Source organism: Brachyistius frenatus, unplaced genomic scaffold, assembly GCF_029030835.1.
Source record: "Brachyistius frenatus isolate BFR_SWC_R1_liver_20210118 unplaced genomic scaffold, ASM2903083v1 Contig_390, whole genome shotgun sequence".
NCBI lineage: Eukaryota > Metazoa > Chordata > Actinopteri > Embiotocidae > Brachyistius > Brachyistius frenatus.
In genome coordinates, this window is record NW_027210989.1 from 91,719 (window position 1) to 118,773 (window position 27,055).

Consider the following 27,055-nt stretch of genomic DNA (forward strand, 5'->3'; position numbering starts at 1 on the left):
GAAACCTACTGCATACCTTTAACTATGTGATTTACAGGAAAACAAAACTGTTATATTATAAAGGTTACAGAACAAAAAACATCTCAAAAACAACATTGTCACCTCCTGAAATCAAACCTCGTAGTCCCAAAATGCAATCAGTTATTAGTGCCACCCCTGCCACCTCCTCGTTCTGTGTACCTGTTCTCACGAATGGTACATTGGTCACATGGTCCTTCATCACGTGACATTTAAGTGCGTGTATGTTTCAGGCTTACAAAATGTGTACCTTTCACACCTAGACAGCTCCAAGCTTGGCTATCTACTGTTTTGCTGTAGTGGATGGGCGTGTCTTTTTCATGCTTTGCTGTGACACTGGGTTGGACCACATTGTGGAAACCCACCCGGACAAAAATGCCAATGCCGCTTGCTCAAACCAAACCACTGTCCATTTCCTGCATTTGCTGGGCCATGAAAATGTCATCAACCTGTATCCCTTGTTATCTCAAGGATGCATTCAGGTGGAAAACCCAGAGGACACCGGCTACTGCAACTGTGATTGCCTGAAACAGAGACAGATAGACAACTCGACAGATAGATGCATTGCTAACCTTAGCATCGCGCCAGTCTGGAGATGCTGCAAGAAAACCTGCAGACCACCAGCCTGAAGCGGCCGCCAATCTTCTGAGAACAGCCCGGGAGCAGCTCTAGTGTCTGTGAAATACTACTCTCTGATCCTTAACAATGTTCTTAGGAATGTTTGTCTAAAACACCTCTGTCTCTGAGGATAATGGATTTACCAATAGGCCAATTTACACTACAGGCAGCTATAGATCTCCCTCTAAGAAAGTGATTTCTCTGGCAATCAGAACATTTAATCAGAGTTCAAGAAGCCACGGAGACCGTCTTCTGATTCCGTTAATTGCTTTCAGCTCTTGGATGCACAGTTCCCTCCTCTCATTGGAAATTTCCAATTTAGAACCATTTAATTTTATTTTTTTCTTTCACTCCCTCAGTTCTCATTCTCTGTAGTGCAGCAAACCGTTCTGTTCAGTGCAGCAGCTAAATTGCAAGCATTAATCATTTCAGAGCCATTATCAGCATTTTAAAGGTGAACAAAATCCAAACAAATTGTTTTTCATTTGGCCTGAACTTAATAAGACTGTTTTCTTGTAATTTGCAGCCTTGGGGCATTTAACACAAACAATTAACAGTAAATTGGTAACTCTGCTTATCTGTTCCCAGTTTACATCATACTAAATCTGTAATGAAGAATCACCTTGAATCATGGAGGTGTACAATCGAAGTAATAAGCTAGATGTAACCTCACTCATTAAGATAAATTAGATATCGGATTGAAAAAAAATGTATTAAGGGTATTAGTTTACCATATAATTGTCTATTTTCATATTCGTCCTCAGGCTGCTTATATTCTTATGAAGCAGCACTCAAACAAATATCCCGATAATATTTTTACTAGCAGCTTTTACACACATCACAACATAACCAAGCTAACATTATGCTTAAATAACAGTATGCTTATATAAATGGCAATGTTAGTTTGTTCACAAAACACAATGTACAGTTAAGCTATTTCATAAAGTAAAGATTTGGACAAACTGTGAATTTGACCACTTCATGGTGCTGGTTGAAAATTTAGGGCATCAACACTATTCACATATAATCCCAACCTCATTAATGATTACACAATAGTTGTCTCGCCATTTCAGTTAAAACAAAAAACTTCTGCAGCCTCATATCACCAATTCAATTCAATTCAATTCAATTTTATTTATATAATGCCAAATCACAACACAGGTTATTTCAGGGCACTTAACACATTAAAGTCCTTCCAGTGGAATTTTACAACATTATACAGAGAAACCCAATAATTCAACAATTCAACAATTCCCACATAAACTAGGAGGGAAAAAACTCCTCTTTAAGGGAGAAAAACCTCCAACAGAGGGAAGAAAAACTCCCTCTTAACAGGAAGAAACCTCCAACAGAACCAGGATCAGGGGTGGGCGGCCATCTGCCTCGACCGGTTGGGGTGAGAGGAGAGCAGAGAGCCCCACACTCCTCCCTCCATGTTTCACTGTCGACACACCAAACATCCTGGACACCATCTGACTGAAACGGACTTATGGTCGTTTCATCTGATTCAAAAATGGTGCCAGTCAACTATCATTTCTCCTCAACAATGCTTCCTGCTGGGTGTTTCCACCTTGCATTAATAGTTGCGGTAGGTTTAAAGTTTTTGTTCTATTCCTGCGATTTTTCCGCAAAAAACATTGTCAGTAGAAGCTGCTGAAAGTATTAACGACATAAAGTAAGTCATTTTAAATAAAACTCACTTTATTAACACAAATAACTCACCAAACAAAACTCTGTTCACTGAAGGAAACCAGAACAAGAGGAGAAACAGGAAGTGATGGGTTTTGCGGAAAATGTGGTCTTCACAATAACATTTTCTCATGAAATGTTTATTTATTAGAAGTGATTCCATATTACTGGATGTTAAATTAGTTTCATACACACGTCAAGTTGCCAGAGACGTCACTTTGTTTGTATGCATCCAGCAGGTCTATGTGTTGAATGAACATGAATTAAACAGCTGATGTAGTCAGTGTTTCTATTTTACAGTCACAGACTGTCTGTTCTGGAAAGATACGCAGCTTTTCAGAGGGTTTTGTAACTTTTATCTCCATGGTTCTCCAGGTTCAATAAATACATAAACAAAATTGAACTAAAATATTTCTGTGATGTGCAGCATGATTATTATCACAGGAAGTGATAACAGATTTATTCCTTTATCAGGTGGTGCTTAAAAAACATCACTTTTCTTTTTCTGAAGTTGCAAATTTTTTTCGAATTCCCGCAATTTTACACAAAAAACTCCACAAGTGACTTTGTAATTTTGAGAAAATCCACTGAAAAATCAAAAAATTGTTATTACAACAATCAGGGAGGGACTGACTACCTTTCCCCATACCTACCTACACACCTTTAGTTAGAGTCATACTAGTTCCTGCTTCCTCAAAACGTAATCATCAGGAAACAGATAAAACTGCACCTCCGCCAGTGTCAGGATGATGCACCGTGCATGTCAGCTCAGAAACACCAATACGTTGAGTGATTGTTTTCTTTTTGCCAAACAGAAAAGCGATGCTCCGTGTTCTGCTTCAAATGACTTTCATACGAGCAGTGGCAGCCGTGTGTAAATGCCCCGGCACATGTTGGCCGCGCCTACCAGCAGTTTGTAAGCGGTAGTTGTACAAAAAGTCAGTGGCTGTGACGCCCAAACACGACGGCCACAGCTGGCTGCGTCCTGTGTCTATGCTCTGTGACCACTCACCAAATGGCACGGCGCTGAGTACGAGAGATATGGCCTGTGTCAATGGGAATATTTGTGCACATGTGTGTGCTATGGCTCAGAAGTGGAGAGATTTTGCGTGTCTCTGGTGCCCGTGGAGCATTGAAACAGTGTCGCGCCGCCACCAAACCACCAACGCAGCAAAACAAACACACACACACACACACACACACATACACACACATGCGTACTGACAGGCCAAGGAAGTATTCTTGAACCATAATCTGTTCTTGTACTTGTCTCTGTCCCTGTTAGCGTGGGGAATCGCAATGTCAGAAAGGGCCCAAACATACTATGGATGACTCATAATAGGACGGATTTGGTCACTCTGCTACCAAATCAGCTTGAGAGCATATCAAGAAGAGGAGAGGAGGGAGAAACGCTTCTGCCTGATGTACATGTCCTCTAACAGGAAGCAGCAAAAATACGGCAGCCTCCAAGTGCCTGACTAAACCTAATGTGATTGTTTGGAGTGGATGAGAGTGTGTGTTTCGACATTTATGTGTGTGTGTACAGAGACATGGAGCTAAAGGCTGTCTCAGCAGCCCAGAGAGAGCCGCTGGGAATGACTCTTATTTCTCTCATTTTTCATGATTCCACTGATCTCATGAACAGTTTTTTTTTTTCTACAGCTAACCTTATTTTTAAAGCCCCATTTCAAAAACACGACACAATAATGATGAAAAAGTGATACAAAATATTTGAACTATATGTTCTTTTCTCTCTCAGCCCACTTCTATCTGTAAAGTGAGAATGGCATGCATCACAGGAGCGTTTGGTTCCAACCTAATTACTGAGCTGTGACCTTGTACTGTACACTCTGTAAGGAGGACATACAGGAGCCTCAGAGGAGCACATTAACAGTTATCCTTACATGAAGCAGTTTAACATCCCCGTGTCAGTGTCAAGGCAAGGTAAACCACTGGAGGGCATGAGGGCAAAGAAAGGGCCCCAGTGATTGAAGAGGCATGTCTAGGAGTCCCCTGAAACCATGCAGAGACATCGCCTTTAATCCTTGCTGTATTTTTGAGGTAGTAGGCTGATTTCACAGTTAATGTGGATTTTGAAAGATGCACCTGGTCGGTTGTCATTTGCATTAAAACCAAAGGTTGCCAGTGATTTTTCTGCTTCCCGTCACTATCTTCATTTGCAAGATGTTTTCTGACAAAATGTAACTGGGATTCAGATCTAGGCTTTCAGGGTTTCTGACCCAGAAAGAAAGTTATGGGTTTGAACCTCAACTTTCCGTGTGGAGTTTGGACGTTCTCTCTGTGCCTGCGGGGGTTTTCTCCCGATGTTTCTCCCACAGTCAAAAGAGATGTGTGTTAGGCACTGACTGTATATAGAAGTGTTTGTAGCTTCCCGGTCTGAAAAATGAGGCCAATACGAAAGTGCTTTAAGCTGCAATACCATTGAGTGCCACTAGAGGTCAGCTCCCATTCAACTTCTGTCATCAAATACAGTCAGACAAATATATTATTATATTATTATTATTTAGACAAATATTGACAAATCAAGTCAATAAAATGTGTCCATCAGTTATCTCGGTGTTGTTAGCTAAAGTCACTCCTTCTTCTTAGTTTTCTGGAGGTCCATCTGAAAATAATCCCTCATTCATTAGAAAAGAAGATTCAAGAAGACCTGGTTTTGGGGGCGTGTCTGTTTGATTGACAGGCCTGCGGTGCAGTCAGGTTACAGCTATCGGTGGGCGGGACATAGTATCGTCAGGTTTCCAATCAGATCGGTCAGATCCACCGCTGGCTCCTCCCCCGGCTCGTCCAAATATGGTCACTTCCTGCTCCAAACCGCTCCGAACTAGCAAAGATGGTGACTGACAGAATCTGAACTGGAGGCTTCATAACGTTCACAAACCAATGAGGGACATGACCGTTGGTTGATACTTGGTGTTTTTCTGTTGCAAGACTCACATCGCCACCCGTTTTCTGAAGGCCTCAGCTAGGTTTGTAGATCTCGGCGTGAAGACACCAAACCTCAATGTCCTGATGGCACTAGATTGTCCAAATATGCCCCCAAAAAAGGCAATAATTTCCATACGTACTGGACTGATTACTGTCAATGCAATGAACAAATCACTGATTGGTTGTGCCAAATTTAAACTTGATTAAACAGAGATACCATATGGTGTCTATACTTTTCCATAGTCACTTGGCGATATCACTAAATCAGTCTGTATATGAGAAGATACTTATATGTTTTCCATTACCTGAGCTAAAGGATACACATATATGTTGAGTAAATGATCCGAGAATGGACTCTTGTCAAACTTCACATTCTGGTTTTGTTCACTCAGATATTAATAACCAAAGTAGCACCACTATTCACCAGGTTTGTACTAAAATGAATATGAACTAATTTCCCATCATCACTCATTTTTCAATAATCTGACATTCTGATTCCCTGGGGCAGTTGGTTGTTTCAGTTGAGCAGTAATTATTAGTCATAAAATCCTAATGGCCTGCTGAGCATCTCTTCTGCACGGCCCTGACAGTTCTGTTAGTTACTTACATGTCTGGACCGCAGCGAAGCATGGAGGAATTCAGCTGATCGGACTGGTTTTCAGATGCCAAGAGAGTCAGAATGGCAGAAATGAGGGTGAAGGAACAGAGCAGGAATCATAGTTTAGCCTTTCACTCCTCATTAAAAGGTGTTTATGTAAAAGGTGTTCATATTTTTCTATTTCAGTTGTTGTTTGAAAAATGTAAATCAGTGCCTGATTAATTAAATGAATGAAATGTATGGGACAACCTGATTTCCTCCTTACAATTAACATTAAAATCACACTAAAGCTTTTCTACATTTGTCAATTAAGGGGAACCTTTCACAAAGTTAATTTACACTTTAAACTTCCAGTCACTTTGTACATTGTGGAACTCTGACCAGTCAGTAACATTCATTAACCAACAGGCAAGTCACCCGTTGGTTTGTGAACGTTATGAAGCCTCCAGTTCAGAGTCTGTCCGTCACCATCTTGCTAGTTTGGAGAAGTTTCGAGCAGGAAGTGACCATATTTAGCTATAGAAACCAGCAGCACTGGTAGAACAGTGTAAAGTATAAAAGCTCAGAGGATTCAGTCTAAATAAATAATAATAATAAGTAGATAAGACAGGATATAATAAAAAGATAAAAAAAGAATAGACCTCTTTCAACAGTAGAATTGATTAAATGAAATTATTTCGTTTGAAGCCAAAAAGGAGTCTTGGGAGCAGTGAGCACTTTTAGCTAAATGAAATGCCAAACAGTTGGGTAGCAGGGTGATGCCCCCTGAAAGTTAGTTGCATATCCACACTGTTTGTCCTCCATGATATGCAAACACAGATTTTTAACAAGACCTTTGCAGCAGACAAGGACTGTGGCAACGACAAGGCAAAAAAAAAATCTGCCATATACTTCACATCTCAGAGAAATGTCACAGCTAATGGAGACAGACCCACAGTGGAAGGGAAATTAAAAGCAGTAATTGAGAGGTACTTGAATGGCCAACATGCTGTACTGTATCCCTGGGGGCTTTTAGACTCTCACAGAGCCAGGAGATAGATGACTTCGAAGGTAAGCATGAATCCATCCACTACCAGCCGTGCTAAATCACGGTGTCCTGTCAGTTTGACGACACCACATGGTGGGCCCATAATGTTCCCCATATGGCTGCTCTGTGGTGGGGATGCATGCTGTACTTACACAAATGCACTGCAAGCTTTATCTTCCATCATCTCTCCAATACATACGCTTCTATTTATGGATTTGGCAAATATTGTAAAGTTTCAGAAAACAATATTTCTCTTTGTAGCTTCTTTCTTTCTGCTGTGATGTTTTACACATAATGATCTGAAACTTCTGAAATGCATTTGATAAATTAACAACTATGCACAGGTGGAACCAACATATGTTAAACATGATGATTATATCATGAGGTCATTATAATAATTAATAGCCCATTTGAAGGAACCAACCTGTCTGTGCTGTCATGCAGAGCTACATACACTTAACATATAATGCATATATGTGTAAGTTTCAGAGGTGATAAATTCATATTTATGGTTTGTGAAACATGATGTTCAGATATATATTGTATAGATTAATCATCGGAAATAAAAATATGCAATTTACACATAAAAACGCACACACATACAATTTGGTTTGGCTGATATAATTCCTTGAACTTTACATTAACGTTGTCTTTACTTCGAGTCTCAAGTGTATACTCATACTAAAGTGTATCTGGTGTTTTGTAGTTATTTCATGGTGCGTTTGCATCACTCTTTATGTACAGATTTTAATTCATATAAAAGATTTTCTATTCTCCTGTTCCAGAACCTTACACATTAAGAATTGCTTTTTTCATGTACATCATGAGTTTAAAAAAGCTGACAAAACAAGGTATATGAAGACGTCACACCAGTTCGTTCTCATTCTCATAACTCTAAAGAAATGAATACGATAATAACAACCACAGCATTAAAATGTGCTTTGAGTTTTTCTTGCCACTTTTTCACTGTTACATTTGTGCTCAGTGTTCAGTAGAGTTTTGCTGATCATGTAGCAATGTGTTGTTTTCCATTTCACTGTAGAGCACATGTACCAAGACACATTGGGTAGGTAGGTAGGTAGGTAGGTATTTACTTTATTAATCCCCGAGAGGAAATTTTTTAACTCTACCAAATGGCAATTGACCTAAATGCAAACATCTCTTTGCAGGGAGCGATATTTTTATATGCAACATGTTGAATTTGCTAAAAGATGACAGGCTTGCAACTTTGTGCATTTGTTCTTTTATCTCTGCTGCGTTACCACGTCTCAGTGTGGGATCAATAACTCTACCATGTATGTATCCAATTTAACACCCCAGCCTACATGCAGATATTCATACATAATAATCAGCACACACTTTCAGCATTGCTCCAGCACATCAGAGCCTCAGGGATAGTTCAGTCATTGCACATACAGTATGGCTTCACTAGCACACTACCCATGCTGCTCATTAGTCGATGGCAAAATATCTCGCTCCCTCCCACTGATTACATCTTCTGAGTTAATGAGCCACACACTGAACACCCCGCCCCCCATATATCTCACTCCTCCATCCCTCTCTATCTACCCTACCCCCCACCCCCTCCCCCTTTGTGTCTCATGAGCCTTAATCTCCAGTTTCACTTGAAGTGGCAGTCATCCCACGATAGGGAAATATTAAAGACTTTCTTTTCCAAAAAACACCATGGTTATTCGTCATATCAGTGGGAGGACAGTTTACCAATTGTCAGTGACTACTGTTCCAGCACAGTGCTGAGTGTGCTTTGCTGATTGTTTCAGACTGCTAATTGATTGCATTCACTGTTGCTTTTGTAAGATGAAAGCCTGAGCTCTCCGGGAACGTTTTCACGATGCTGACGGGGCACGCTTTCATTCAGAAATACACCTGTTCTAGAAGTCTGACATGGTGGAGAGCTGCACGTACAGACCTGCTAATTCTCACAATCTGAAAATGCACTTTAAATATGTTGACCAAAATTATTTTGGGGTTTTGTAAATTTGATAACAAAGATGTAGTATTGAAAATAATTATTGGAAATACATTTTGGTGCTTTGAACCCAACGCACATTTTGGGGGTAATTTCTCTATCTTCACTTTTCAGCTCATATCTTGGTCATTATAGAGGATATACATTCATGCCTTTTTTCAGGACTTTAGGCTATCCAGATTTTTCATAGTTTAACTTGAAGAGATTTCAATAGATTTTCTATATCAGCCTTTATATCAAAGGGGAAAAAAAAATTCTTATGAAATTGTTATGTTTCGACATGTATCTCACCATCAATTTTGTCAGTGGAGATATATGTTTATAATTGTGTAGAGGAGATTATATAGAATCTGGAAATATCCGAACCATGTTTTTGGGACACTGTATGACTGCAATCTGAAAAAAAATATGTGCTTAGTGCAGAGTGTAACGATGACGCAATCTCAGCTTTGATTTTCCTCATCTTCGTGACGAAGCAATAACAACAACCAAAAGCATATGTGTGAGTTTTGGAGAAGATCCCTTAGATCCCTTTCTTTACACTGTATGTTGTAGGTATTGTCTAACAGCTGCCTTTATACTTCAGTGATGATAATGCCTGTGTGCTGAATCCAGAACTTGTCTCCATTCAGCTCAACTTAACTCCATTGGACTCCATTCATTACCCTGCAGAGATAACCCAGCCTCTGGAAAATGCAGAGTCAACGGCTGACACACTCTCAGATACACCGAATCAGTCTCTCTTACTTCCTCTATTTCAGTGCTGTTTTTACTTCCATACAGATTTCATTTGTATTTTCAAACATGTTTTATGTTTCTGAGAATCTAGAGTCCAGCTTCAGACATGTCAGCTCCTCTGGAGAATCTATGGATCTCGAACAAGTGTTCGGTTTGTCCCTTAGCAGCTTCTTGTGTTTCTTTTTGTAAGTGAACCAACTTTGTACTGTATCAGTTTCACAAGGAGGGACCCAAACATTTGATACAAGAGACAAAAGGCTGAAACAAACAAACTGGCCATAACATGGACCCAGCCGACACTAGTTTTAATTGCGCAGGAAGCTTTTTTAAATGACCAGCATCTTTGTAAAACCAGACCCTGAAATGTGTCTAGGAGACCCGAAGAACCTGTTCCTGAGTTTCTCCCTGGGTTGGCCTACACCTCTCTCAGTTCTGAGTTTTCTTCTAGTCCCCAGTCTCCTCCTTGGTCACACATACCCATCAAGATCCTTTTCCTGGGTCGGGTTATGCCTCTCCTGTCCCTGTGTCCACCTCTTTTCTTTCTGCCGATGCCATGCCTACTCGACAGTCACCAGATGTGATCACTGACCAGCATGCTTTCAAGCCTGCTCCACAGTCATCCAACCAGTCAGCCCTCCAAGCCAACCCGCTCCCACATTCAGAGTTAACAATGTCCGTCACAATGCAGTAGAAAATCTTGCCATAAAATACACCAGCTTTTCGGGTTAACTAGAAATTAATTGAAATTAAATTACGCATAAAGGGGTAACGATCCAAAAGCCTCTTCACCCGCTCATCTGGTTTAGTAATGTTAAAGGTTACGACTGAAGTCAGTTGCGTAATTATCTATTTCTCCTACTTTACTATTAGCCACGCTGCACCAGAGGAAAATGTGTGCACCAAAAGTACCAAACAAGTTGGCCACATCTACTCGCATCTGAGCTGCACCTACTCGGACGAAAGTAGCCCTCGACATCAATGTGATCGCACTTAAGAACCCCTGATGGCTGCTGATTGGTCCCAGACTATAATCACAATCCAAACTAAAGCTGTTTGAAACATAACTGAATGAAAAGTGACATTATTACCGGAATTACAACTGACGGGTGGATGAATGCCCAACGTTTAACATAATCCATTATGTTTCTGTGAAGCTATTATTACTCAGCACCGCTAATGTCAAACTAATATCGGTGCTGTAGGCAATCCTAGATGAGTGAAAATGTTGTTATGTTCTAGAGGAAAAAGTCAGAAGTCAGTAGAATTCCTCCTTTAAGTCTATGAATTTTATTGGACGTAATCAGTCACATTGAAAATGGCTATACATTAAGCTTGATTTGTGAAGCCCAATCCGTTAGGTAATTAAAGTGCCTTGTTTTCCCCGTTTTTGAAATTGTTATCCTTGTTTTATGGTCCAGGAACAGCTCAACAATCAGAGTCTAATGAACCATTATTTCATTTGAAAACACAGTTTAAGTAATTCCAAAAACAAGAGTTGATTTTACTTCGAAGCTAACGGATACTCCTGTATTTATTAAAAGTTAGTGAGGATAGGAGGGATGTAAAGGCTGTGCAGATGATAAAGTAATCAGAATATTTCAGGCTATTTATAATCTGTCATTTGGAATATTAATTTTAGACATGATTAATGACTATTTTTATTTAAAAAGAATATCTTATGTTGCCTGCCTATGTATCCACAGGTTATCATTGACATCATAAATATGAACAGATTAATTGGATTACGATCATCATCGTAAAAAGTAAAATGTGAAGATTTCAGCTGTGTGTTTATAGTTATGGAATTTTCTTGTATAGGAAATCCGTGAATGATCGAGGGCTAAAGGTTGAAGCACCAATTCAGTGGTGCTGTCATGACAACCACACACCTGTCCACATGCCATCTTGTATACAGTTATGTGGAAAAATACATACAGTACATCCCATAGAAAATGTAAACTTTCTTGGATATATTTGGACAATGAAACTCTTGACCATCTTTGAAATAATGCCTGAAGGTAAGGCCACATACACAATAAAACAAACATTGTTGTCACTGCTTGCACTCATTGGTTCCTCTATGAACTATTTATTGGATCAAAGGGGGCTTTAACACAATATGAAGCCATCTGTCCAAAAGTTTAAGCCTGGACGGAAACCATCAATGGGAAGATTATCCTGAGCTAAACAGCAAATCCACTAAAGAATGGCTCAAAAAGAAGAAAAAAAATAGAAGCTTATTGAATGTCTTCATCAAGAAAAGAAGACAAGGTCAAATCCTACATGTATGCATGGACCGTGCATGAAACACTAGAGGACTTCAAACCTGTAACAAGGGCTTCTACTAGTGGTGTAACGTTATCGCTCTCTCACTCAAGACTTTTACATTTTCATTTTGCCTTTTCCATCCAGCCTCATAGGTTGGATGTGAATCCCATTGAAATGTTTTGGGGAATCGTACATGCATTAAAACCCTCAAACATATGCAGCTAAAGGAATTTAGCATGTGTGGTCAACTGTTTTAGAAAGTTGACATCAGAGATGGTGGATGGCTATGCAAAACGGTCTAGAAGAAGTTATTTCTGCTCCAATTCTTTTCAAATAAAAATTATGGGGCCAAAAATGTACTTCATTTTTCAAAGAAATAATGTTACATCAAATCATAGCTTTGTTGAATAAACAAAGGTTTATTCAGTTTCAACAAAGGTTGTTTCAGTGGTTTATCTGTGGACACTAAATTAAAGAGGATCAAATGTTTGCTTGTCCAAATATGTCAAAAAAACTCAACTATTTCCATGAGACACACCTATTTTTTAACATGATAGTTTTGTACGCTGGTTATATACAGCTTATGTTTTTTACATGGAGGAGGCAACAACTGAAATAAACAGGAACGTAATGAAGAGAGCCAAAGTAAAAAGAAGCTCACTCCTGTTAGCTAATGGACAACAGTGTGTGTGTGTGTGTGTGTGTGTGTGTGTGTGTGTGTGTGTGTGTGTGTGTGTGTGTGTGTGTGTGTGTGTGTGTGTGTGTGTGTGTGCGTGTGTGTGTGTGTGTGTGTGTGTGTGTGTGTGTCCTGCTAGCTGCTGCCCAAGTCCTTCATCTTGGCCCTGCCTCTTATTGACTATATTGGAGGCCATAAATCATTGTGTGTGTGTGTGTGTGTGTGTGTGTGTGTGTGTGTGTGTGTGTGTGTGTGTGTGTGTGTGTGTGTGTGTGTGTGTGTGTGTGTGTGTGTGTGTGTGTGTGTGTCTGTTTGTGTGTGTGTGTGAAAACTGTGACCGTTTTACAGCAACAGTAGCCGGTGTGGCCGACGGGCCGTTGGACCAGATGTAGCTGACTGTCTCTCTGTTTCACAGTGATGTAAATGCTTTACACATCAGCGCACACTTCAGTCAGAAACACGTGAAGCTTTGGCACCGAGCACGAGGAAGTACGAGCACACAGACACGTACTTAAGCAGTCTGACCCGGTGCAGCAGTGGGTGTTCTTCTTTGACTCCGTGACCCTGCTTGCTAAATCTTTCTCCACTGGATCTATCCGTCTCTCGTTGGGGTGATGGTGGGTCGAGAACAGACGGTGGTGAACTGTATCTGACATTAACTGCCCTCCATTAACATTTCCCAGAGTGCCACTGGAGAGAGTAATCAAATGGAGCAGTGAAGCAGACGCACTGAGGGCAGGCGTCATATGTGCACACACACCAAAACGCAGGCGGATATAGTCGTAAACAAAGCCATCTATGACACGAAAGAATGAAAAAAAAAAAGGGTTGACATTTCAGTCTCCCAAATAGCTTTGTTAATGTAGGGGAGCAGAAAGGTGCTGAGGTATCATCAGAAACTATTACTGAGTTAGAGAAAATGACTGCCAGAGGCTGTATCTTGACTAACATGAACCCCAACACACTCCTCAGCCATCCAAACGAGGGAGGACAACTTTAGCAGAATGTTTGTTTGTTTGTTTGTTTGTCAGGGTGATAAAGAACAACAAAAGCAACCATAGACCATCAGTGGAAATGTCCTCTGGTATGTTGGAGATACTACATGAGCCTAAATGAACTGTGTGTCCTGACACCTTCATTTATGAGACCTCTGTTATGATACAAATATGGTTCTATTGAAAATATGAAAAAGCAGCTTCTATTGTGAGTGCTAGGTGTCGCTATCACTATGTGTTAGGGTAGAGCGGTTCAAGTAAAAAATAGGACCCGTTTCATTTGCTGGTCACAGTTGGGGCCATGTCGGGAAAGAAAAAAAAAAATCCATTTCCCATCGGTATAAAAAACATGCACCAATAAGCCAGTGAAAGGTCCACCAGCATGGTGTCTCTGCTGGACGGGAGCATTAACAGGTTCAGCGTTACCTGTGACAATCACAGAAAGAAGTGGTGCATAAAATGACGACTGTTTTAAAGCCTTTTGCAACACATGTTTTTTGTGCTAGCAAGAATAAGTCCAATATGGTGAACCATCTAAAAAGACAGACAGGACAGAGTCTGGTAGGAAACTGCAACTCCTCCCAGCATTGTTTAAACAGAACTACAACTGGAGGTGTTTACAGCCAAAGTTATGCAGCCACATGCAGTCATGGAGGATGCAGGATTTCAGCATATGATAAAGTCCTGCAGTATATCCGCTCCTGTCCATCCAGGTTGTCAGAGTTTTCCAACCTTCACAGCTCTTACTACAGACGAATGCACCTCCAGGGCTCCTGAAAGTTACGTAACTGTGAACGCACACTGAAATAAAATTCCAATTTGCAGCCAACCCCACTTTATGACAGAGCAGCAGGCTAATGAGGCCATTTTTATTCAAAAATAACAAAGCTGTACTTTTTGTTTGCACTAATAAGAGTAAGATTTAACAACGAAAAACGTTTATGTTTCTTATGTTCTTAGCCAGAATTTTGTTTCGACAAACATTTGTTACCGTTTTTTATCAAATATATAAAAAACAAAAATGTACCATGCTGAAAACCACAAGCAGAAAACAGTGACATGAACCAAACTGTATTTTTTTTCGAATCGTTCCACCCCTACTATCTGTACATAATAAGAAATGAGGGATGCCATTAGTGCACGTAAATCCACCTCCAACTATGTCCCATATAGTTAGAGACTCTGAAGGACAGGCTGTGAAATGGCGCTGCACTGGAACCAACTGGCAGCGTAATATGATGAGTATCATGATGAAAAAATATGAGCACCCAAACTTCATTGGTGGTCCAGAGACGAGCACCAGCAACGAACTCACAGTTTGATATTTCCTGAATTATAGTTGCAGAGAAAGTGTCATCACCTTTGAATTAACAGTTTAGGACATCAAAGCCTGGTGAGAGAAGCTTCCAATGAGGGTCCCCAGATTGAAACCCTTAATGTGGAACAAGCTGACCACAGAACATGAACAAGTGAAATAAACTAGAGAACAAAAGCCTCTAACAGAGGATCAGGACAGTCCTGATTATGCAGTACAACACCTCACACTACTGCACGAGTACCTGGCTCTCTACAACATGGAGACTTCTCTCAGACATCAGAACACGCTAAAGAATCTGGTCAAACGTCTGTTTCAGATGGTTCAGCACAAACAAAGTGAATCATTTTGGCTATTCTAACTTCTTCTTACGTATGATTGGATTCCAATCAAATACGAGCACAGATTGGATTTTGATTGACAGTCTGAACTAAGACGAGAGACCGATCCAAGCACCACCCCGATTGACTAGAAGGAAGCCGACAGCTCAACGCGGCTGCATTATAAAAATAATATAAAACACCAATCGAAGGCCACTACATTGGCCTTCAAATGCTGCATGTAACCCAACCCCAATGTTTGAATTGTTGCACCCAGCTAATATTCTATTTTCTGTTTTTGGAAAAGATTTTCCTGAAAACCATTTTCTTCCTGTTTGAAATGGACTTCAGTGTTTTTTCTTTGGAGGCGGAGCTTAATATTAACCACACAGTTCTGTTTCTTCCCAAATTAACCAGCAATGTACAAATCATCAGTGAATACCGACATTTCTGTTGCAAACTGGCATCAAATGTTTCAAGCAGGAGATGTGTAACTACCTAACTATGTAATAGACATAAAAAACAAAACAGAAATGTGTTTGCATTGTTACTTACAGCTAATGGGCTGGTTCTGGATCTGATGCTTCCAATGACCTGGAAAGAGAAAGGAGAGATGAAAGAATTGTGGACTACCTGCATTATTTAACACAGTGAAAAGTGTTATTTTTTTTTTGTCCGAGCATCTGAAGTAACCGCTCCAGGAAAGAGTCGGGGTGTGAGACAGAGCTGGAGAGAGGGAGGGGTATTTTACAAAGTATTTCCTCTGCTTCAGTTTGTTTCTCCTCCCTCGAGAAGGAATCTTTTGTATCACTTCTCGCAATACTTCACTTACTACTCTGAAAATAGTACAGATAAAGGCTGAGAGAGAGAGAGAGAGAGGATGCCAGTGAACCTTCAACATCCTACAGATGGACAAAGTGGGTAGATGTGCTTTTTTCCGATGTGTGTGTGTGTGTGTGTGTGTGTGTGTGTGTGTGTGTGTGTGTGTGTGTGTGTGTGTGTGTGTGTGTGTGTGTGTGTGTGTGTGTGTGTGTGTGTGTGTGTGTGTGTGTAAAGAAACTGGAGGAACTCGTATCCAGACTAAAAGATGTATGAAAGGAAAAATGCACAGCAGTTTGGACACAACTACACATTCTTTCCAGAACAGAGCGATACTAGATACTGGATCAGAACTACAAATGAATGAATCTGGATTTATATAGGAAGCAAAACAAAGTTTAAACAAAGCCTGATTTAAAATGAAGATTTCTCTAAGTAACCAAGTTTTGCTTAAGTAACATTTTACTTTCTCAACCAACTGCATGAGGTGACTCTGGGAGCTTTGCCAGCAGTCCTGAAGGAGTTTTCACAGAGTTCCCACTGAGTCAAATGTTACACTCCCTCACTGTCAGTGACTAAAGAGCTGAATCTCCATGAGATATAATGAACAGAAAAACATGCTGCTGTTGTGCTGAACAGACAAGACATTGACATATGTCTGTTAGAAACAGGCTGACACATGTTCATCTGTTTGATATTAAAATAAATTAAAAACATGTCTAAATACTGGTTTCAGAGGGAAATAATTTATCTAACAATAATGGTAATTAGCTCACAGCCTCATAAACTACATTTTAATTTGTGTCAGTGAGCACTAATGCTACCAAACATATACCCACAGACTGAATAAAAAGTGTTCGTAGCTTTCAAGCCTGAAGAATGAGGTTGATGCCGAAGTGCCTTCAGCTGCAATACCAGCGAGTGCCACTAGAGGTCGGCTCCAAAAAGCCTCCGGCTCCATAGACTCCCATTCAACTTCTCTCATCAAATCCAAAGTGAATAAAATGTGTCCATCAGTTATCTCGGTGTTGTTAGCTAAAGTCACTCCTTCTTCTTAGTTTTCTGGAGGTCCATCTGAAAATAATCCCTCATTCATTAGAAAAGAAGACTCAAAAATACCCGTTTTTGGGGGGCGTGTCTGTTTGATTGACAGGCCTGCGGTGCAGTCAGGTTACAGCTATCGGTGGGCGGGACGTAGTATCGTCAGGTTTCCAATCAGATCGGTCAGATCCACCGCTGGCTCCTCCCCCAGCTCGTCCAAATATGGTCACTTCCTGCTCCAAACCGCTCTGAACCAGCAAAGATGGTGACGGACAGAATCTGAACTGGAGGCTTCCCAACGGGGGAAGTCACTGATGGATGATGGTTGCATACACACTGACAATAACTGGCTAACTAACTTCACAGCTACTTACACATAAAATATTATATGTTGGTAAATGGCAACCTAAAATCTAAGCATACAAAGAAAATTCTGTAATATTCCAGGACTTGGCCCAAAAACATGATCAAATTGCCTGATATTCCCTGATCCATTGGGACCCTGTTCTCATGTGTGCTGAGCACTTGTTGGCTGCTTTTCTTTCAATCTGTGCTCTAACACATCCCAAACCATGTCTGTTGTGTTTTCGGTCGGGTCATCTGATGCACTCCATCACTCCACTTCTTGATCAAGCAGTCCTTAACCGAGCCTGGAGGTGTTTTGGCTCATTGTGCTGCAGAAAGTTCTGATGGCCATGCTGGTTCAATTTGGACAAAAATTCTGAATGAATGGAATAAATCCATAAAGCTGTCATTTCTCTTTACTCAGCTAAACAGTTCATGCTGTAATATGAATCCTTACAACAGTCAAATGGTGCAGTTCAGTTTTGTCAAGAAACGTTTGTTACCACATTTGACAGGTTTGACCTGATAGTGGAAAAGTAATGGGATCACCAGAAGACCTAAGTATCATCGTGTTCTGCACTAAATCTCATGGAAATCCATTCGTTGCTTTTTGATTTCTGTAAGAATCAAAGTGGTGGACCAACTCAACACCACTGCTGTTTCACTAGCTGAGCTAAAAAAAAAAAGTGAATAAGTGAAAACTCTCTTCTTTCAGTATGAAGCAACTTTTTGTTTGAAATTGTGCTCGCATCTGGTTTTCTTCTGTTCCTTTAAGTCCTTTCAACAATCCTTACCCACTTTCTAAAATAGAAATGATCAGACTCCAGAGAGGTAAAAATGGATCTCTTAATTATAAATGTGTGCGGGCTTTCCCTGAATTGAGCAAGAGGTCAGGCTGTTCTGTTACAGAGTTACCGCTCCACTGCGGTGGGGATTAGAGAGGTTAAAAAAAGAGCGGCAGAGTGAAGGGCTGGTTATTTATTGATTACTCAAGTGCAGTAAATGTCTTTCGTACTTCTTTAAAAGTAAGGTACACTCTGAAAGGGAGAGGAATGCAGACTCAGAATATAAAAGCTCAAGATCAGAAATATGAGCACGAGAAAAGACAAAATAACCCGTCCCATTAGCGAAGGCCTTCTTCCTGTGGCTGTTTTTATCTGCCACTTTTTTTTCTTATTGTACATCTGAACAGGAAGATAATAACTTTGACAGTTAATCATTAAATTGTGATTGTGAGAGCACTGCTGTGAAGCTGAACACATGTATATATGTATATATATTCACTGTGTTACTTAGGATTCCTTTGTAATTGTGCAAAGGGTGAGTAAAAAAAAAAAAGGAATGCTTGTGGTGGAGAACAGAACAAAAGAGGAGATGGGCCAAATGAAACTGTTTTCACATCGGCTTTGACCTGTCTTTCTTTAATCTAATTTTCTACATTGCTCCTTTTTCCTTTTTTCACTCCTCATGTAGCAGCGGGTTAGATAATTCAGTTTTACTTTAAAAAGTCTGCCTCGGAAATAACTTTATTTCAAAGCTGTTATGTTTCTCCTTTGAATGTGCCAGACAGCACACCGAAAGTTTGTAACGTTTTCACACTCAGATATCTTAAAGTCTAGGATGAAAATGTAGACTCAAATGTAAAGGGTAAAAACACAAGGCTAGGCATTTTAAAACTAAAGAGGAAATGATGATGGTATTACCCTAAATTATTTAACAGTCTATGATATAAACCTCAGTGAATCTACTTGTCTGTATATCCATATTCTGAGCTATTTTCAGCTGTGACACATGCTAGCAAGCAAAGTAACTGCAGCAAAGCCACACATGAAAACATTCAGATATGAGACAGGCAAAACTATTATGGTTCACATTATATATTTTATAGTACAACTTGTGCTTGGGATGCCCGTCCTGTACATTGGTGGTCAAATCACAGTTCTTTATTTCCTCCGCAAACTACGAGAGAACTTTTTATTTGACAAATTATGATGTCGTTAGTAGCCTTTATATTCTGTGCAATAGAAGTCTTAAAATAAATTCGTACATTTCTTGGCTTTAATGTTTTCTTAAGGTCACTTGTCTGAAGTCAAATAAATGTATTTCTTTTCAAAATTAAAAGTAATACTTTGAACTCACAATGCTTCTTGAATTAAGTTGCTCCTACTTGTTCTTCCTTTTTATTTACTTATTCGTTGTGTTTGTCAACATAAAATAAATACTTGCTTCAAGATACATTCCAGATTCCATCTGATGAATTTATTAGATGTATGACTACATTAAAGCTGTGATAGATGACCCTTTAAAATTAGGTCTACCTCCTCCTCTGAGTCTATAAGTGGGAATTTATCTTAAGGGCCTTTTTTTGGTAGAGCACACATATTGTATTATTACTATTGTCTTTCTGTTTTTATTCAGTGGGCATATATATTTTATCTTACCTAAACATCAACTCCCCCGTTCCTTTTATTCTGAAGGTCAGATATCCACATCAGAAGTGTCAATGCAAAACTTTTACATGTGCTCAAAACCAGATTATTTATATATCATGATGACAGTTGTTTAAAATCATTGAGATGATTGAAATAGCTTTGCATTATATTCTCCACACACTTCCTCCCCTGATTGTTCGAGGGTCCTTAAACACACCAGTGACTTTGAGGCACACCAGAGGCATACTTTAAATAATCATTATAAACAGTGACTAATATCAACCATTAAGATGTAGTTTCACCATATGGCAACAAGAACAATCGAGTATTTTAAATATGGCACAGTAGCAGTGAATGCTAAGGCGTGTGTGGTGGAAGTTTATGAAAGAAAAGTCACAGAAAACCAAAAACAAATCAAACACAAAACACAAAATCAGTTAATTAACTTCATTATCCTCAGAAATCTGGATTGTCTGTACTTTTCTGTCCTGAGACAATAAGTTAAGTAGTCAGTTACTGATTTAAACCTGATCTTGTCGAACGCATGTAATATCTATCAGCACTGCTTTCACTGAAAAATCAAATCGAAATATACCTCATGGCTTAGAGTTTGGTTGATTTTAGAGAGTTTGGTCAGTAAACTGTTCAAACCAAGAATATGTCCTGCATCATCCAGCCTTCAAGAACTTCAAAACTGCTTCTCATAACTGACTATCATAAATACAAACATTGGTTTTAATTCAGCAAGTCAGTTGTTAAATTGGATCCAACATTTAATTCAAAAGGCATTCCCAGCTGAATGACTGTGTGAGTGGTCTCTGTTTAGTTTGGAATGGGCTGTTAAAAATAATTAGTTCTAGTGATATTTAGAGACATTCAAGTTTAAAAGAAATAAAGGGAAAATTATGGTTTAAAACATCCCTGGGTTTATCTTATTTTAGTCGATACTGTGACACTATACTCACCAAGTCATTTATAATATAATAGTAGTAGTAATTTATATTTATTACCACTATCAAGTGCATCACTGCATGCTTTTATATGTTGACACAAAAACTATGTTGGTTATGGTCATGGAAGGTTTAATGGCCCCCAGATATTTTGTACCATTCATCGTACAACCCTGTTTCTAAAAAAAGTTTAAAAAATGTTGTCCCAACTTTTCTGTTGCCAACATCAAAGTCAACATAAGCATATATTTTTCATAAAACAATCAAATTTCTCAGTTTCAAAATTGTATATGGTATAATTTCTTATGTATTTGTTCTTTCTTCAATTAAATATAGGTTTACATGATTTGCAAATCATTTTATTCCGTTTTTATTTATATTTTACAGATTTTTTTAGGAAAAAAGGTTTTGCTGTGTTTTAACAACATCACACCATAATTGATTTATTTGGCTTTTTAATTGATTTTTGGATCACTAGGGGTCACATCAACAAACTGCAACATGCAGACTTATTGTAATCATATAAAGCTTAGAACTATGTCAGCAAACAGTAAACCACCAGGAGACACAGAGGAGAAGACATCATGTTTCTGGCCACCTGTTGAATTAATTCCAGTAATTTAGTCCTTGTATATCAAGTCATGGCTCATACACTAATAAAAAAAAACATACTAATGAGAGGGCTAGAGTGAAATAAGTAACAAAAACAAAATAAAAAAACAGTATAGTTGCAGGCTGAATGGTAAATGTTTGCATGACAGTTCTTTGAGGGTTTGTCAGTAAAGGTGAATCATTTCACAATAAACATGATATTTTTTTGTTAAATTGCTATATTAGAGTTGTAGTATTACAACAACAGGAAAGTACACCATTGCTTAGGCCTAGTTTAAGAATTATATATTAAGACTGACCTTGAAAACTGTAGAAACAATCCCTTTCAATGGGCAGTTGTTATTGCATCCGATTTCTCATAAATAAATACATGTCTTGTTAAGAAATGAAATCCTGGTCTTTCAAAATGTCAAATCTTGTCCTTTACACCTACAAAATAAAAGAGTCACTACTTTCATTTTTTCAAACATGCTTTTCAAACCCCTAAAGCTCTCTTTTTAAGATGCACCGATAAAAGGACAACAAACAACGTTCTCCTTACATTTTATCTGCCGTCGCTACCGCAAATGAATGTAAATCAGTAACAGCCTTGTTGTCTTGTTTACACAACATAAATTACCAGCAAGCATCTTCTTATTAATCCCCCCCACACACATACACACACACACATCCAATAAAAGACTTGCTTTTCACACTTCTGCAAAGTCAGACTAAAATATTTTGTCCATAAATGCCTGGGAACCTCGAGCACTTTGCATGTCATATAAAATTCATATGCAGCCAAAAATCTGCGTAACACAGGCTATAAAAAGTCTCATTCATTCACAAAGGAACACTCTGTTCCACAATAGCTCACATGGATAGAGGATACATCAATACATCATATATCTATACATCAATACATCATATATCTATCTATCTATCTATCTATCTATCTATCTATCTATCTATATATATATATATATAGTAATAGCTGAGGAAAAGAAAAAAAAGAAGGTCCCTTGTGGAATCCTATCGCTACACTGTGCTTTATTTATTTGTTTGTACATGTGTAAATGTGGAGTTAACTATTAAGGAGTGTCCACAGATCATAACATTGCTCTGCAAAATGCAAATAACAAAAAGAAGAGTGCGGTGACATGGAAAGATTAAACCAACGATGAGGATAATAATCCTGTATTTGAAATATACCGGGATGAGGTGTAGATATGCTGCAGGTTCTTTCTGATCTCCAGTTCAGACAACAGTTAAATCACGTGCAGTTGAAAAGACCCACAGTAATATTCAGTTCTAAGTACACCTTGAGTAAAGATGTTTGTTGTCAGGCTGCTTTTTCAGAGGTTTGACAATGGACCTCTATATGATTATTTCATAAACTGTCCTTACCAGAAGAATCACAGCGTTGGTCATCTATTTAAAGCCTCTGTGTTCTCTAGAACATCCTCATCCTCCTCTCATGAAGAGTGTCAGCACATTTGTCGGCCAATATTAAAAACATCCAAACATGAAATGATCCTTGTGTTTTTTCCCCGACTGTGTTGTGGAGAATAAAACATAATAAGACAAATCTCAAATAGCATTAAGTTGCTAAACCATCACACAATATCTGAGGGAGTACTATAGTGAGACATTTTTTACAGGAAGTTTTGAACCAAAATCCATATTTCTCTCTTTCGAACATGGCACTGATGTTTCCCTTAATGATAAAAAAAAAAAAAAAAAAAAATCTGGATTTATGGTTGATGTATTGAAAGTACCTCCTTCATAATCACATTGAGTAAGTATCAGTTGTAATGGAAGCGTTTCCCAAATAGATTTATCACCCAAATCTGCAAATCTCTGCAAACATACAGACACATGTAGGACTCTACATAAATCCCAGGGCTGGTAAGTACATCATTATACTCCAGCTACTCCGTTTCTCATCAAATTGGATCCATATAGTCGTTATGTAGATTACAATTTAGAATATCAATGATATTGATTCAATTAAACTTGAAAAAAAGGGAAGTTGACTTTCTAATGCATTCAAATGATCAGAGCTTAAATCAAGTGATAATTTCACTAACGTGGCAACAAAAATGAATGAAAACGCCTCATTAACAGTATAACAAAACCATGAATTATTATAACTGACAAAAAGAACCATCAAAGAAGTAGAGGTCGTCTTCCTGACTCCTGGGCTGGTTATGGATCAATTCTTGTCTCTTTTCAACATTTTGTCGACGTGAAATCATTTCACTTCCTTGAAATTTTCCATGTTCCTGTTTCCTCTTTTTTTCTTCCCATAACCTATCTCCTCATCCTATCATTCACTCTGAAAATATGAAATCCATCCTGTTTAGAAAATGACAGCACATCATTACGTCATTACAGCACTTATAGACATTTTGGAAATGCAGTAACTTTGAAGCAAAGTTAAATACTATAAATCAGCAACAAACTACATGAACTGAATGCTAAAAACAAATAACCACTGAGGGGTGAACAGCTTGGAGCAGTTTGGAGCAGGAAGTGACCATATTTGGATGAGCTGGGGGAGGAGCCAGCGGTGGATCTGACCGATCTGATCGGAAACCTGATGATACTACGTCCCGCCCACCGATAGCTGTAACCTGACTGCACCACAGGCCTGTCAATCAAACAGACACGCCCCCAAAAACAGGTCTTCTTGAATCTTCTTTTCTAATGAATGAGGGATTATTTTCAGATGGACCTCCAGAAAACTAATAAGAAGGAGTGACTTTAGCTAACAACACCGAGATAACTGCTGGAGGCATTTTATCGACTTTGTATTTGATAAGAGAAGTTGAATGGGAGTCTATGGAGCCGGAGGCTTTTTTGGAGCCGACCTCTAGTGGCACTCGCTGGTATTGCAGCTTGAAGCACTTCTGTATTGGCCTCGTTTTTTGGACCCGGAAGCTGCGTCTACTTTTATATGCATTCTATGAAACATGCATATCCACGTGCATTGTTGTCTTTGGTAAATGTATCTAGCAAAAAGCCGAAAAGAGTGACTTTCTTCGCCTGCGACAACAATATCCAGTGGCGTCTGAAATCACAGGCCTTCATGCTACTCAATCACAGTTCTTGCAATCTCCACACGGAGTCCCAGTAGCACCAACATATATGGCATTTCAAATGAAACCACAGTGTCCTATTGACAGCCATTTGCTTAGTGGTAACTGCATCCCAATACACCCTTGAAGGGCAGCTGAAAATACCCCTTTAACTAAAACACCTCAACCAGACCTGAACCACAGACATAACAGGATAAAGGACATGTTTTGTTGTTTGGACTCATCATGTCATCAGTCTGTAAAACCAGCAGAATATTCTAAAAGTTGTTTAAGAGGGTCTTCAAAATGAAAAGATATTATCAACACAAAATATAGGCTAGTATCAGTTTCAATGCCAACCCTTCTCACCTCTCTTCTCGCCTCCACTCATTCGTCCTCAGATCCTCTCCTCTCCATTTCCTCCTCTCTGTGAGCAGTGCGGTGATTGCCTCAACAGTTCAATGCGGAGGTCTCATTTCCAAAGCCCCGTGACTATTCTTGGAAGGTGCAGGTCCACCGTGATGGATGCTTTATAAAACCTTTTCTACGGTTGTGACATTTCAGAGAAAACAAGCAGGGTCTGAACTTTCCATCTGCTCAGCTCCAGCCGCCTGTACCTCCCTTCTCTCTCACCACAGTCTGTCCTTCACTTACAGTTCCCGCTCATTCTCAGCCTCTTAACTCCTCTTTCCCTTCAGCGCTTTATTCAATCTTTCACCTTCCTGTCTTCTTCATCTTCGTCCCTGTCCTTTTAGCCACCCTCCCTCAGCCCTCAGATTTTATAAGAAAAAACTGCCCAACTGGCAGGAGACCTCGGGGAAGGCCCAGGACACGCTGGAGGGATTATATCTCCCGGCTGGCCTGGGAATGCCTCGGGATCCCCCAGCATGAGCTGGAAAATGTTGCGGGGGGAGAGAAGTCTGAGTCAGCTTGCTTTGCCTGCTGCCACCGCGACCCAACCCCGGATAAGTGGATGATGGATGGATGGATGGAAGTGAGAACATGATGCCAAATTGTTAACTCAGAGGAAATGGCATTCATTTCATATCAGAGTTACCATGAGTACTATTTTCTAACTTGTGAAAAACATTCAAATCAACATCGAAGTCATAATTTTGAAATGGGAAACGTGCATTTTCTGAAATCTGTGGTATTTCTGACCTAATGCGTAATGACACTGAAGTTGCACCAACCAAAGTACATTATTGAAGTTAAACCTAAATGTGATGGAAATATACAGCCAACGAGCTCAGACCATTCCACCATTTTGTCCATTCGTCTGAAGACGTGAATGAATAGAAATGTTCTCCATCTCTACCGTTCACCGTCTGACATCTAACACGACACTCAGCAAGGTTTTATTTCCAAGGTTTGGAAATATTTCAGACTGTATCCCGTCACCCTTCACGTGGGTCTACGCATTCAAACGTGTATTGGTCAGTTACACAATCATAAATACAACAACATGCAGTGAACATGTTTGCCATGTACATTCTGCAAAACATCACACCCAAAAAACTGCACGCAGTAAATTGCAAGTCTTTACAAGCACAATATGTCTGGAAGTCATGGCTACCCCACGGTACATGTAACATGCATGCAGAGTCAGTGCCTTATGAACTGTGTTGTATGTAGTTTGAACAGCTAACACTGTGCACAAGTGATGCACTGTCCCATTACGTCTGGAGGATGACTGCGCTGTGGAAAAGCTGAGCATGGATGGGTTTGACATTTGGTTTACGTGGCAAAGTGTGAATTTGCAGAGGCCATCCAGCAAGCTATCAGAATGGTAGGTCAAGCAGAAGGAGGCATGAAGATTGTGACCAGCGAGCAGTATGTTCCTCTCTGGGTATTGTTAGTGCTGCACACATGAGAACATGCCCTGTGTAGTGGTGACTCTGAGGAGACTGTTTAAAGCTCCACATGGATGTTCAACATGTCAGACCAGCTGCTTTGTTCCTGCAGACAAATAGGCGGATTTCTGACTTACTTGTAGCTTATTTTTTTCGATGCTGGACTGACAGTGTTCATATTTAGTCAGCCTTTCTGGATGGCCAAGACTTGCTTCACACGGGCCACTCCCACTAAATGTAAAGACTACATCTTTGTCATTTTGTAAGATAACAATTCCAATAATAATGTGGAGCAGCAAATGCATATGATCTGTTCTGCAGTGATTTTTCTTTTTTTAATTATTTTTTTTATTTTTTATATCACAGCAGTCTAGAGACTACAATTTGAACTACAACAGGGTTTTCTTACATGCCAACAATTATTCAGGCAATTAAAATCAAAAGCCACCAGACAATTCAGCAACTAATTCAGAGCCAATATCAAACTTTGTCCAGCATCTGCCTGACTCTTACCAGCCCAATGATGTAGCCTGAAGTTGGTCCAGTTTAGCTGATTGGGGATAATGTCCGTCCCGTACTCATGGACACGATACCTCAAATACTGTATGCCATGAAGAAATGTTATCAAACTTCATCAAAAGAATTAAGGATTCACTTTGTAACAAGGGTGAACTGGATTTGGGGGGTCAAAGGTCAAGGATACTGTGACATCAATTCGACCCATTCTGCAAAATCTCAGGGAC

At 39.4% G+C, this 27,055-nt stretch overlaps 1 protein-coding gene across 1 annotated transcript in view; it reads right to left on the reverse strand.

The window, feature by feature from the left end:
* Positions 1-27,055, reverse strand: part of LOC138636601 (inactive N-acetylated-alpha-linked acidic dipeptidase-like protein 2) — a 183,392-nt gene that overhangs the window by 60,997 nt on the left and 95,340 nt on the right. The window contains exon 3 of the mRNA XM_069724668.1: positions 15,757-15,795. The gene's annotated coding sequence lies outside the window, so the exon portion shown is untranslated. The remainder of the gene's footprint in view (positions 1-15,756; positions 15,796-27,055) is intronic.